This window comes from Panulirus ornatus, chromosome 12 (assembly GCF_036320965.1).
Source record: "Panulirus ornatus isolate Po-2019 chromosome 12, ASM3632096v1, whole genome shotgun sequence".
NCBI lineage: Eukaryota > Metazoa > Arthropoda > Malacostraca > Decapoda > Palinuridae > Panulirus > Panulirus ornatus.
In genome coordinates, this window is record NC_092235.1 from 47,137,357 (window position 1) to 47,153,089 (window position 15,733).

General features: G+C 46.7%; 1 long non-coding RNA gene across 1 annotated transcript in view; it reads right to left on the reverse strand.

Annotated features, from left to right (window-relative positions):
- The window catches only part of LOC139751742 (uncharacterized), a 108,240-nt gene that overhangs the window by 49,721 nt on the left and 42,786 nt on the right, over positions 1–15,733 (reverse strand). Inside the window, exon 2 of the long non-coding RNA XR_011713413.1 lies at positions 14,406–14,537. This is a non-coding gene — a long non-coding RNA (uncharacterized lncRNA). The remainder of the gene's footprint in view (positions 1–14,405; positions 14,538–15,733) is intronic.

Consider the following 15,733-nt stretch of genomic DNA (forward strand, 5'->3'; position numbering starts at 1 on the left):
TATCATTCTCAGTTGAGGAAAAAGAGTACAATCTCGTCGAGAAGCTATACCCTCTAGAGGATTCCATCATTTCCCTGCTACTGATTGTGGCACAGCCGCGAAACTGACGGACGAGCCAAGTTAACCCACTTGCTCTGCTCAGAGGCTCATTCAATCTTACCCCAAATGTGTAAACAAAGGGAAATACTTTGTCAAGTTAATGACAACTTCCCTGCCGTATGAGCTTAAGTCATAATCCAGTAAAAAAAAATTAACCAACAGCACTGGCATGTGATATCTGAATATTTATAATTATCAAGCTTGGGAAATATGCAATGGTTGGGTGAAATTATACAAAAAATACACAGAACTGGTCGCTGGTATGAGGTAAACATACCAGCATACCAGCCGAGGCCGAGCCATCAAAAAAGTGCGCTAATAATCAGAAACGTTAGCAAGATGGTGCGCTGGCTAACGGAACTAGGTTCAATTCATTTCTTAACTAAATATAATACAGTAAACGTTATCATGGTTCAGCTGATTCGGACTTAATGATCTTGGCTGTACATAAGTATTCTTCTGTTCCTGGTGTTATCTCAACGCGGGAAGCGACGAATATATATATATATTTTTTTTTTTTTTTTTTTTATACTTTGTCGCTGTCTCCCGCGTTTGCGAGGTAGCGCAAGGAAACAGACGAAAGAAATGGCCCAACCCCCCCCCCCCCATACACATGTACATACACACGTCCACACACGCAAATATACATACCTACACAGCTTTCCATGGTTTACCCCAGACGCTTCACATGCCTTGCTTCAATCCACTGACAGCACGTCAACCCCTGTATACCACATGACTCCAATTCACTCTATTTCTTGCCCTCCTTTCACCCTCCTGCATGTTCAGGCCCCGATCACACAAAATCTTTTTCACTCCATCTTTCCACCTCCAATTTGGTCTCCCTCTTCTCCTCGTTCCCTCCACCTCCGACACATATATCCTCTTGGTCAATCTCTCCTCACTCATTCTCTCCATGTGCCCAAACCATTTCAAAACACCCTCTTCTGCTCACTCAACCACGCTCTTTTTATTTCCACACATCTCTCTTACCCTTACGTTACTTACTCGATCAAACCACCTCACACCACACATTGTCCTCAAACATCTCATTTCCAGCACATCCATCCTCCTGCGCACATCTCTATCCATAGCCCACGCCTCGCAACCATACAACATTGTTGGAACCACTATTCCCTCAAACATACCCATTTTTGCTTTCCGAGATAATGTTCTCGACTTCCACACATTTTTCAAGGCTCCCAAAATTTTCGCCCCCTCCCCCACCCTATGATCCACTTCCGCTTCCATGGTTCCATCCGCTGACAGATCCACTCCCAGATATCTAAAACACTTCACTTCCTCCAGTTTTTCTCCATTCAAACTCACCTCCCAATTGACTTGACCCTCACCCCTACTGTACCTAATAACCTTGCTCTTATTCACATTTACTCTCAACTTTCTTCTTCCACACACTTTACCAAACTCAGTCACCAGCTTCTGCAGTCTCTCACATGAATCAGCCACCAGCGCTGTATCATCAGCGAACAACAACTGACTCACTTCCCAAGCTCTCTCATCCCCAACAGACTTCATACTTGCCCCTCTTTCCAGGACTCTTGCATTTACCTCCCTTACAACCCCATCCATAAACAAATTAAACAACCATGGAGACATCACACACCCCTGCCGCAAACCTACATTCACTGAGAACCAATCACTTTCCTCTCTTCCTACACGTACACATGCCTTACATCCTCGATAAAAACTTTTCATGAGAGATATGAGAGATATCTGGGAGTGGATTTAGCAGCGGATGGAACATGGAAGCGGAAGTGAGTCACAGGGTGGGGGAGGGGGCGAAAGTTCTGGGAGCGTTGAAAAATGTGTGGAAGGCGAGAACATTATCTCCGAAAGCAAAAATGGGTATGTTTGAAGGAATAGTGGTTCCAACAATGTTGTATGGTTGCGAGGCGTGGGCTATGGATAGAGTTGTGCGCAGGAGGGTGGATGTGATGGAAATGAGATGTTTGAGGACAATGTGTGGTGTGAGGTGGTTTGATCGAGTAAGTACCGTAAGGGTAAGAGAGATGTGTGGAAATAAAAAGAGCGTGGTTGAGAGAGCAGAAGAGGGTGTTTTGAAATGGTTTGGGCACATGGAGAGAATGAGTGAGGAAAGATTGACCAAGAGGATTTATGTGTCGGAGGTGGAGGGAACGAGGAGAAGTGGGAGACCAAATTGGAGGTGGAAAGATGGAGTGAAAAAGATTTCGAGTGATCGGGGCCTGAACATGCAGGAGGGTGAAAGGCGGGCAGGGAATAGAGTGAATTGGATCGATGTGGTATACCGGAGTTGACGTGCTGTCAGTGGATTGAATCAGGGCATGTGAAGCGTCTGGGGTAAACCATGGAAAGTTGTGTGGGGCCTGGATGTGGAAAGGGAGCTGTGGTTTCGGGCATTATTGCGTGAGAGCTGGAGACTGACTGTGAACGAATGGAGCCTTTGTTGTCTTTTCCTAGTGCTACCTCGCACACATGAGGGGGGAGGGGATGGTATTCCATGTGTGGCGAGGTGGCGATGGGAATGAATAGGGGCAGGCAGTGTGAAATGTGTGCATGGGTATATACGTATGTGTCTGTGTGTGTATATATATGTGTACATTGAGATGTATAGGTATGTATATTTGCGTGTGTGGGCGTGTGTGTGTACATTGTGTATGGGGGTGGGTTGTGCCATTTCTTTCGTCTGTTTCCTTGCGCTACCTCGCAAACGCGGGAGACAGCGACAAAGCAAAATAAATAAATAAAATAATATATATATATATATATATATATGTGTGTGTGTGTGTGTGTGTGTGTGTGTGTGTGTGTGTGAAATGGCCATGACCAGGGCACATAATTGCCTGTGCTACCAGACCTAGCAAGATGGATCCTTGAAGACTGGGCCACCACACCGTGTCAAAACAGCACATCACGGGATCATACTGGCGGGAGGTGACAACCCCAACACTCAACCTCATTTTCATTCGCAGTAGATTAGGAAAGTCCGTCATGATATCCGGTTGTCCATTAGTGCTCCTCGACACACAAGACTGAGGGAATAGCCAGGTGCTAGGGCTGGGCTTGGACGGACCGGAAACCACAAGTACAAAGAGGGTAACGACGCTGATCGTCGATTCTTTATGGGGACTGAAAGGATTGGTGTAGCTTGTAACCTATATACAGCAAGGGCAGGACACGTTCATGCAGTGAGAACGTTGCTATGATGCGCACGAACAACAGCGAAAAGACAGATGTGATGAGGAAGTGCAGCTAAAAGTCTCCATCATTTATATTGTTTATGACGAAGGCTCCAAGTCATGGTCAAAAGCCCTCATCTAGGACAAGCACTGGAGAAAAAAAGGGAAAAAGAAAAAAGAGAGAGACTACGGAGGTAGAGAAGGGCAGAGAAAAAAAGAATCAGAAGTGGAAACTTGCTTCTAGAAAATGGGTCAGGTGGTTGGTGCTGGGAAAGACATGAGATGGTAATGATTTCCAGACTTTAGCGATGTCGGGATGAAATCTGACATCGCATCAGTTCAGCCTTAAGTCGCTCACATCCTCGTTCATCACAGAAAACTAGAAACAAAATCGCAGACAGCAACAAATCAACCTCTGGCTGGTTCAAATGAGAAACAAATAAATGTTACAGAAAAACAAAGAACGAAAAAATCCTTCCCCGCCCCATGCATGTCCCACGACATAAGAAAATATGGAAAAAAAAAAGAGGAACACTAAACATTGTACACATCCCTCGTAATTAACCCATCTGTTAAGGAGTCTATGACTAGATTTGGAAACCCATAAGACGACTTCTTCACCTAGAGCAATTCTCCTTGTCACACACACACACACACACACACACACACACACACACACACACACACACACACACATACATACACACACACACACACACAAACACACACTTCATCTACGCCACAGATCTTTGAAAGGGCCTTTGAGGGAATACCCATGCACTCTGTTCTAGGGAACAGACTCTTGGAACTAAACATTTCCTGGAAAGAAAGCTTGGTTTCTGGAATCAAATCCCACAGAGTTTACAACCATTCACGTTGTCACACTTCATGAGGAAGGCGGCAACGCAAGGCCACTCAAGATGATAATGATGATGATAATGATGATGATGATGATGAAAACTACAGACCAACAGATCATCAAATTTTTCGAGCGAGTCCTGAATGTCCGTTGACTGAAGGCTTGGCATCAGCTAACCTACGGTAACTCAGAGTAACATGGTTACAGGCCAGGAAGATCAAGCCAATCTCAGTTGCCTGACCACTGTGATAAAAGTCTAGAGTCGCTGGAGAACAAACACGATGCTGATGCGGTGTACACAGACCTTAAAAAAGCCACAGACATATATGACCAGAGTGCCACAGTACACATAACGCTTAACACAGTCATGTCCTCTGAGGTAGATAGATAGATAGATAGATAGATAGGTAATTAGATGGATGGCCAGACATCTTAATGACCACAAAATACATGCTTTGAAAAGTAAACAATATACACTATGGTACAAAGCTCAGTTCCTCATGGGACTATACCTACGTGTACCTTTACCGTTTCTCATTTTCCTTATCTGACAGACGTAAACATGAGTCAAAGTTTCATATCATACATTGCAGGTGAGACCTAAATAAATATGAACGTTTTATCCATAGATGACACCACGACATTTGACACAGACATAAATCAGGCCTTCCTGAGGGCCATTGGCTAACACACATTTTCGACGGTGAAATGTTTGAATTACTCTGCTTCGTGGAACGTGAGGAAACAACAGAGAATTCCAGACAGAAGTGATCATGACCATATCTGGAAGCAATGTAAAGACTTCGCAGGAATAATGTCTGATGACCTTTACTTCAGCGAGCACAGCAGATATGCGGTTGCCTCTTCATAAAAGAATGGAAGGCTGGATACTACGAACCTTAAAGATGAGAGTTTAAACAGAGACTGTAGCTCTTGGAGCCGTGAACACTCTCTCCTGAGCAGGAACTACTGTAGTGGCTAGCCTACTGCTGCGTGCTAACAGAGAGCAGATCTGCATTTAGAAAAGAGTACAAAGCCCGCATCAACGCTGTCAAGAATGTGAATTACTCGGAAAAACTACAAACTGAGGCTGTACACTCTGACACGCAGACGTGTGAGGTGTGGCTACGGTAGATGAACAATTCTGAAGGGCATGGCTCACCAGTTTACTCTAATAATCAGTTCCCTACTTGTACTACTAGAATGAACAACTCTGTGAAATATGAATACCGAAATTCAAAAGTGTATCTAGTAATTTAATAACAGGAAACACTTTAAACAATTGGGATGCAAAATCATTTGATACATTGTTTACACTTCTTACAGCCATTCCAAGAACTAGAATGTACAGAGGATAATCAAAAAGAAAAAAAAGAAAAGGCCCTGGGTATGTATCTACATATTGTTTAAAGGTGTTACCGGACTCCACCTGCCTGAGGTCACACCGCAAGTGAAAACTGACCTTTGGCGAGGCTGCGGAGCTGTCACATGACGAAGCAGAGCACGCTCTCATCAAAGAACTTCTCGCTTCAAAGAATCCATCCTATCCCTGTTAATGAATGTAGCGCAGCCTTGAAGCTGGACCAGACTTGATGTGATGGATAAGTAAGCCTATGGACCGTGGCCTCCAACAGCCTGACTGAACTGGTGGCAAAAAAAAAAAAAGACAGTCTGGCCTTAAGGCCAAGTTGTGAGGGCAGAAGACGTCCGAAACCATGGCAAGATATACGTAAAAGTCAGTCAAAAAAAAAAAAAACTGACTGCACTGTAAGAAGGTAACTGAAGTTTTGAAATGTTTCAGCCAAACGAACCATTACCACAGAATCTACGGGAAACGATTGGAATACACCACATGATAAGCATTAACCTTCCCGTGCGACCAGACGAAACACTGGTAAAGTTATGTGAGGAACCAAACCCAACCAGAGACCATAGACGGGATGAAGTATTTCCCCATATTACTCAAGGACTGTGGTGCACCGCAGCACACGTACGTGAGGAACTGGTGCTAACCTTCTGAGAGGGAGAGACAGAAACACGAGTCCCATTTTCTTTTTTCTACAAGGAACTCCCACTCAAGAGTTTCCTTCCAACCCTTGAACGCAACGGTACAGTCCTTAGGTACGACGGGCCTTTCCTTTGCCCTGATCCTTTTGAGCAGGTCAAGTCAAAGATCATGCCATAAACCTAAAGGGTTGTACTTTCGTGCAGGACAAGACATCTGTCATACGAGCCATCACAGATCTCGAGGGCAAAAAGTTACGTCTCAACTTTGAATTTCCATGAGAATCAGTGATATTTTGCAGGTGAAAAGACAGAAGGACGATGTCTATCTGAATTGTCAAAAAAAGCGTGTGACAGTCGCACAAAAGAAGCTTAACAAGTAAAGCTTTAAGCAGGAACATAAAAAAATAAGCTGAAACGAGTTACAACAGAAAGATCACTTGGTATATGCTTTCTTTTCGGACAGAGGTTAGGTAACTACTGGGGTCCGGCTTGGGATAATGCTGAGCGATATGGGGTTGTTTGGCATACATGATTTACCCGAGCTGAAAATTCATTTCTGTACCACTAAAGATGAAGTAAATGTGGTACCACTCATTAGTGCAGAGGCTAACAGAAAGACTTCCATGAATTAAAGCAGTGGTTGGCCAAACGGTTAATGAAACTCAGATTTAATATATAATATGATATAATGTGAATAAGAGCAAGGTTATTAGGTACAGTAGGGTTGAGGGTCAAGTCAATTGGGAGGTGAGTTTGAATGGAGAAAAACTGGAGGAAGTGAAGTGTTTTAGACATCTGGGAGTGGATCTGGCAGCGGATGGAACCATGGAAGCGGAAGTGGATCATAGGGTGGGGGAGGGGGGCGAAAATTCTGGGGGCCTTGAAGAATGTGTGGAAGTCGAGAACATTATCTCGGAAAGCAAAAATGGGTATGTTTGAAGGAATAGTGGTTCCAACAATGTTGTATGGTTGCGAGGCGTGGGCTATGGATAGAGTTGTGCGCAGGAGGATGGATGTGCTGGAAATGAGATGTTTGAGGTCAATGTGTGGTGTGAGGTGGTTTGATCGTGTGAGTAACGTAAGGGTAAGAGAGATGTGTGGAAATAAAAAGAGCGTGGTTGAGAGAGCAGAAGAGGGTGTTTTGAAGTGGTTTGGGCACATGGAGAGAATGAGTGAGGAAAGATTGACCAAGAGGATATATGTGTCGGAGGTGGAGGGAACGAGGAGAAGAGGGAGACCAAATTGGAGGTGGAAAGATGGAGTGAAAAAGATTTCGAGTGATCGGGGCCTGAACATGCAGGAGGGTGAAAGGAGGGCAAGGAATAGAGTGAATTGGAGCGATGTGGTATACCGGGGTTGACGTGCTGTCAGTGGATTGAATCAAGGCATGTGAAGCGTCTGGGGTAAACCATGGAAAGCTGTGTAGGTATGTATATTTGCGTGTGTGGACGTATGTATATACTTGTGTAGGGGGGGGGGGGGGGGCCATTTCTTTCGTCTGTTTCCTTGCGCTACCTCGCAAACGCGGTAGACAGCGACAAAGTATAATAAAAAATATAAAAAAAATAATATATATATATATATATATATATATATATATATATATATATATATATATATATATATATATATATATATATATTCGCCATTCCCCGCGTCAGCGAGGTAGCGTTAAGAACAGAGGACTGAGTCTTAGAGGGAATATCCTCACTTGGCCCCTTTCTTTGCTCCTTCTTTTGGAAAATGAAAAAGGAAAACAAAGGGGGATGGGAGGATTTCCATCCCCTTTTAGTCGCCTTCTACGACATGCAGGGAATAATACGTGGGAAGTATTGTTTCTCCCCTATCCCTAGTAGGAAGATAAAAAAAAAAAAAAAAAAACGAAAACAAACTTCAAGAACCAGATCTGTCGTGGGAGAGGCACGCTGCAGACAGATTGTGGGGGAAAGGAGTCCTGTTCAGCCGAGTCATGTAATGACCAGGTAAAGAGACAACTCCGGCAGGAACGGGTATAAGTCACCAGCAACACCAAAGAGAACCTGCGTCTCGAAAGCAAATCTTCAAAAGAGTAATAAGAGTAAGAGGGATAACTAACCTAGTTCTAAATGGCTTCCATTACATAAAGAGAAGTGGTCCATTACGTAAAGAACGGGTTGTTGAAATAACTTACACATGTGACGTATGAGACAAGTCACCGTAGCAGAGCGAGGTGTTAACAGTTCAGAGACAGAGCAGATGAAATCTGGAACAGACACCCGAGTAACCACACAAATACTTGTATACACCTGTAAACATACAATCACACAAAATACTTTCAACATACTAATCTACACTAACTTGACCTGACCTGACCTTAGCATTGGGAAGGGATGACCCGCTAAACAGGAAGGCTTCTGAGGTATCAGCGCCAGACAGTCAAGGGTACCAGCGACTGGACCAACTGTACATCTTTCCAGTCTCTCCCAGGGAGTGTATGGTCGTGTTGGGAACACTGAGGACGGTCTATGCAAGGCTAATGCCAGAAAAGAAGTCCAAAGTGTTGCACCTGGAACCAGCAGTGCTTCACCTGGAACCACCAGTGCTGTACCTGGAACCACCAGTGCTGTACCTGGAACCACCAGTGCTGTACCTGGAACCGCCAGTGCTGCACCTGGAACCACCAGTGCTGCACCTGAAACCATCAGTGCTGCACCTGAAACCACCAGTGCTGCACCTGAAACCATCAGTGCTGCACCTAAACCATCAGTGCTGCACCTAAACCATCAGTGCTGCACCTGGAACCACCAGTGCTGCACCTGAAACCATCAGTGCTGCACCTGGAACCACCAGTGCTGTACCTGGAACCACCAGTGCTGCACCTGGAACCACCAGTGCTGCACCTGGAACCACCAGTGCTGCACCTGGAACCACCAGTGCTGCACCTGAAACCATCAGTGCTGCACCTGGAACCACCAGTGCTGCACCTGGAACCACCAGTGCTGCACCTTAAACCATCAGTGCTGCACCTGGAACCACCAGTGCTGTACCTGGAACCACCAGTGCTGCACCTGGAACCACCAGTGCTGCACCTGAAACCATCAGTGCTGCACCTGGAACCACCAGTGCTGTACCTGGAACCACCAGTGCTGCACCTGGAACCACCAGTGCTGCACCTGAAACCATCAGTGCTGCACCTGGAACCACCAGTGCTGCACCTGAAACCATCAGTGCTGCACCTGGAACCACCAGTGCTGCACCTGGAACCACCAGTGCTGTACCTGGAACCACCAGTGCTGCACCTGGAACCACCAGTGCTGCACCTGGAACCACCAGTGCTGCACCTGGAACCACCAGTGCTGCACCTGAAACCATCAGTGCTGCACCTGGAACCACCAATGCTGCACCTGGAACCACCAGTGCTGCACCTTAAACCATCAGTGCTGCACCTGGAACCACCAGTGCTGTACCTGGAACCACCAGTGCTGCACCTGGAACCACCAGTGCTGCACCTGAAACCATCAGTGCTGCACCTGGAACCACCAGTGCTGTACCTGGAACCACCAGTGCTGCACCTGGAACCACCAGTGCTGCACCTGAAACCATCAGTGCTGCACCTGGAACCACCAGTGCTGCACCTGAAACCATCAGTGCTGCACCTGGAACCACCAGTGCTGCACCTGGAACCACCAGTGCTGCACCTGAAACCATCAGTGCTGCACCTGGAACCATCAGTGCTGCACCTGGAACCACCAGTGCTACACATGGAACCGCCAGTGCTATACATGGAACTACCAGTGCTGCACCGAGAACCAATAGTGTTGTACCTGGAAGCACCAGTGCTGAAACTGTAACTACCAGTGCTGCACCTGGAACCACTAGTGTTGTACCGGGAAGCACCAGTGCTGTACTGTAACTACCAGTGCTGCACCTGGAACCAGTGCTGTACCTGGAACCACCAAAGCTGCACCTGGAACCACCAGTGCTGCACCTGGAACTACCAGAGCTTCACCTGGAACCACCAGTATTGCACTTTGAACTGCCAGAGCTGAACCTGGAACTACCAGAGCTGAACCTGGAACTACCAGTGCTGGACCTGGAAGCACCAGTGCTGCACCTGGAACCACTAGTGTTGTACTTGGAAGCACCAGTGCTGTACCTGGAACCACTAGTGTTGTACCGGGAAGCACCAGCGCTGTACCTGTAACTACAGTGCTACACCTGGAACCAGTGCTGTACCTGGAACCACCAGTGCTGCACCTGGGACCACCAGAGCTACACCTGGAACCAGCAGTGCTGCACCTGGAACCACCAGAGGTACACCTGGAACCACCAGTGCTGCACCTGGAACCACCAGAGCTGCACCTGGATCCACCAGTGCTGCACCTGGAACCACCAGAGCTACACCTGGATCCACCAGTGCTACACCTGGAACCACCAGAGCTACACCTGGATCCACCAGTGCTGCACCTGGAACCACCAGAGCTACACCTGGAACCAGCAGTGCTGCACGTGGAAGCACCAGTGCTGCACCTGGAACCACTAGTGTTGTACTTGGAAGCACCAGTGCTGTACCTGGAACCACTAGTGTTGTACCGGGAAGCACCAGCGCTGTACCTGTAACTACAGTGCTACACCTGGAACCAGTGCTGTACCTGGAACCACCAGTGCTGCACCTGGGACCACCAGAGCTACACCTGGAACCAGCAGTGCTGCACCTGGAACCACCAGAGCTGCACCTGGATCCACCAGTGCTGCACCTGGAACCACCAGAGCTACACCTGGATCCACCAGTGCTGCACCTGGATCCACCAGTGCTGCACCTGGAACCACCAGAGCTACACCTGGAACCAGCAGTGCTGCACCTGGAACCACCAGTGCTGCACCTGGATCCACCAATGGTACACCTGGAAGAAAAAGTCCTGATGATGGAGCAAACCACACGTAAGGAATCATCCGGTGATAACGGTTAGTGCGAGTGATACTCCAATAGGAAGCGATATAGCGTTATCCACATAACAACAGATGCTCCAATACTCTTATGATTTAGTAGGGAGATGTACGTAACAAGCCATGATTTGGTAACGGGCCTTTAAGGAACAGACGGCGGTCTGGGTACGGGCATAAATAAGGGACGATGGTTTGGCAACTGGTTTAAATCAAGGAACGATAGTTTGATAACCGGGTCTAAGACACGCGCGTTGATTTGGTTCTCCTGCAGAGTGAAAAGCATTGTTCTGTTAGAGGGCAGAGTAACAAGCTATAGTACTATGGTAACGGGATGTGACACATCAATGTGTGATACTTTATTACGGGATGTAACTAAACAACTTGTGATTCATCCGTGATGACATCAACCGGTGTGGTGGTGACGTCTGGAGGGTATGTACCGTCACGTGCCTTGTGATGTGATTTGGTTTGTGTCGGTAACTCGGCAAAGTCTATTGTGCACCCCATGCTCATCCCGTGAGCGGTAGCGCAAAAGGATTACAGGGCTCACAGAGGATCTTAAGTCAGACCCCAGTGGGTTACTATGACACAGGTAGTTATAAAGTTGAATAATTGTGCTGTGAGAAAGACATTTCCATAGTATTGTGTGGTGAAGCACTTCTTCACCATGGGGCAAGACACTTCCCTAGTGCCATGGTGCGAGGCACCTTAATAGTGTCACGGGAAAGGCATTCTTAGTATTGTGAGGCGAGGCACTTCCCTTGTGCCATGAGGTGAGTCATCTCCCTAGTGCCATGGGTGAGGCACTTCCTTAATGTTATGCGGCGAGGAACCTCCCTAGTGTAAGAGGGCGAGGCGCGTCCCTCAAAGTATCACAAAACCAGCGCCTGCTAATCCAACAAGTACTTTACCGTAAACCTTTCAAGATCGATGAACTCTGTTGCCTCCCCTGGTATATTTAGCAGCGTTCAAGACAGTACTGTCCCGGGAGGCCTGAGCCTCCCACTACCCCCGTCCCCCACACAGCCTCACTCCAGACCCAACCGTCGGCGGCCGCTTGTACAGGTGGCTATATCAGTCGTCACCGGTCCTAAGCAGCTGTGTGCTAAGACTTCGAGAGAGTCTGCTCGAACTCGCACTAAACAAGATCATCTGCTGGTGCAGCAACTCTCACCGTAATGCAGACACTCTCTAGTGTGAGCCCACAACACAGGAGGTTATACAGCGTCTCCTAATGTGAGCCGCAAGTTATCTTACGTACGTTTGACGTCACCTCAATACAGTAAGCTGTATGTTCAGGTGATGTGGCCCGAGGTACGACAGGCCATATCATATCCACGTTAAGTAAACAAAATATTATAACTACATCAAGTCCCTATACTTCAAGAGCTCAAGAGGCGACAAGTTACATGGCATTCCTATGTGTTCTCGACGCGGCAGACTGTATTTCGTCACCATGGCCTCAGCATTCGTCAAGGAAGGCTATCTTACGTCATCAAAGCGTCAACTCTCGACGCAGCAGGCTGTATTACGTCACAAAGCGTCAGCTCTCGCAGCAGCAGGCTGTAGTACGACACTAAAACGCCAGCTCTCGAAGTAGCAAGCTGTGTTAAGCTACGAAATCAGTTCTCTTAGCGTCAGCTCCCGAAACGTTAGGCTGTATTAGTTAACAGGGGCGCTCGGTCTCGACACCATAAGGTAGGATTTTGCCTCGAGTGCGAGACTATGAAACGGCAGACTTTACCATTCCTCCGTGATGTGAACAGAGGACGCGGTAGCTGTCGATGCAAGATCACGACACGGTATACTGAATTCCGTCTCCGTTGTGTGGAGCCAGGGGCCGGTAAGCCGCGTTCTGTCCTCACCAGCAGTGGGTTAGTCAGTCAGTCAATCGGGGTGTTTAAGCGTGTGTTACAACTCAGCATATTCATCACGATAGCAGGCAAAAACATCGAAGTCATGAGGTGTGGCTGCCGCTAAAGGTACAATCTTTCTTGTGTGTGCACGTTTGTGGTGAAGGGAGTTGGCGAGGCAAGCTCAAACCCTTTAAGTCCCATAGTTTATCTTGACATTTAATACTGAATATAAAGGATACAGTTTCCTGTTGAGGTAGTTGGGTATAAGAGATGAGAAAAAAAAAAGGGTATAGAGCAGAAAGATTTGTAGTACAAAATTTGTAAATAGTGTATGGTGAAGGTTTATCAAGCGGTTCGTTGAATTTGTCCCACTGGTGGATCATATACGTACATACAAGCAGCATAACTGGTGTGTGTGTGTGTGTGTGTGGTAGTAATACTGTATGTTAGGCTAGGAAGAAGCAACTAAGCAGGGTTAAATAAGTGGTTCATTGTGTATATTTCGTAGTCAGCCGGCAGCGCTGCCAGACGTAGACTCGAGAGAGCAGAGAGCTCCGAGGAAGTCGGGGGGGGGGGGGGGGGAGTCCGGGAATGGTTCCCCCCCCCCCCCCTCAGCGAGCGAGACAGGGGAATCTCCCTGGAAATTTTTCGTGTAATTTCCCTCAGATGATTATTCTTATAGATATGAGAATACAAGGCGGGCAGAGCTGAAAATAACCGGTACTGCTCTTTCGAAACGCGTGTAACATTTCATACAAGTCTAATCGCGTAGAGAAAAAGTAACAAACCAAATGCAGCACGACAAAATACCGCGGATCGGAGGAAGCTTAAAAGAACATAAAAAAATTATCAGTTGAAAGAACTGTTAGTATTGTTGGCTTGAAATCTGGTTGAGAGACGTAAAGCACTCAACTTCTCCCCCCGTTTAAACTTACACTCCAACGATCTTTTCTGAAGCCTCTACTCTACTCACTACTGCTGTTTCTACTGCTACTACGACTACTAACAAATGTTACTATGAACTACGAAATCCTATGATCATTCCTTGCAACAGTGAATAAATACAACGCATCGCACATACAGAGATCCTCCCTCGGAGAAGACCAGGTAACACTGTCATCAGTTCTATAAATATTTCTTCCCATTTTTTTCCCCGTATGGGTACCGCCACCAGGTCAGGAGGTACACCTCCACAGGTCACCCATGAAAGCGCAGCTCAGGACGTGCGGCCAACCTTCAACTTTCCATGTAGGACGGTGGCTGCAAGTTGTCGTTCGATTTCTTTTTTGCATATCGCTCCATATTTCCAACTGTTTTTAAGATGGATATCAAATTGCCAAATTTTTTGTGAAGACAGGAGTACAGGGCTTCACTAGACGCTAAGTAACCAGCCAACCAGACTCTCACCCCACCAGCTCCAGCTGCCGACCTCGCCCGACAACCTATTGCACAACAACATTGCATACACACACTACTCACCTGAACCTCCTTGAAGAAGGACGCGTCTGCTCTGTACAGCTCTGGGCAACACGGTCGACACATTCTCCTATGATGCCACACCTTCAACGATTTTCCTGCCCTCAGTGTAGCCAGGACTTCACTTAAGACCTGCTAATAAGAGACGAAGTACGTTACTCGTCTATACTGTGATATACATCACAAGTAATAAAATAAGGTACCAATCGAAAGATTAGCCAATAACTTAGTGTTTTAGAGGGCACCTCTAGTCAAAGAGTAGCAAAATCATTACACTCCACAAAGAAAAGTGAGGACGCTACCCCAAAAATTATCTAGAAACGAGTAGTTGATAGTTATGGTGGAGACGACAGTGGATGGTGTTGATACATTTCAAGTGGTTAGGAACGGGGCCAAGCCCAAGTCAAGCGGTAAAATAACGGACAGAGAAACAATCGATGCTTTATAGTGTTAGGTGATGAAATGGAAACAGGATCTAAGCTTCACCCTTTGTTGATTTCAATACTTTATCCCCTGACAGAGGAACGGGATCCTAGTACTGTCACTAGGTACCCCTGTACGATACTACCGGAAGCATCTGGCAACTGTCACGCGTATCATCACCCCACGTCGGGGATTTAGCTGTTCACTCTGATACAAAGCTGTGTAGTAGGAGCAGAAACAAGACGAGGCTGTGTTACCCAGGGGTTATTAGGCTGGAAGACACCTCGCACGGTACAGGATACTGTTATGGACACTGATGAAGACAGTGTGGTTGTTGTTCACGGCGGAATCAACAACGCGGCTCAGGGTATGTCAAGGGAGGTACTAAGTAGAGGAAACTAAGAGAAAGTTGAAAGAAAGACGCATCAGGTTTTGTTAGTGATCTTTCATAGTACGACTTGATCCTAACAGCAGGATGCTGGGGCGTAATCTAGTTTAGTGGAAGGGGATCATTACAGAGATGAGGAAAAAAAATTTCAAAGGAGATGGGAGTTGTTTGGTAAAGATGGTCTGCATCTAAATGAGGACGCTAATGTAAAACTGTGAACGGGATTAGAACACATTATAAGCAGGTCTGAACAAATCTACCGTTGCGCGCCCGCGAGTCGAACCCATGCTACAGTGAACAACAGACTGACTTCAATGTGAACGTTATACGTTCTGATACATATCAAGCAGGGATTATCCATGAGCATGGTAATCAACAACTCTTGAAATCACAAATCAGTTTGGTCCAGTCGACCGCATCTGCTGAGGCAGACACTGTCCTGTGGAATCTACGTTTAGCGGTCTGGCCTGAGAGGCTTGAGACACTAATACACATCCTGGCTGTACAAGCGAAACATTAA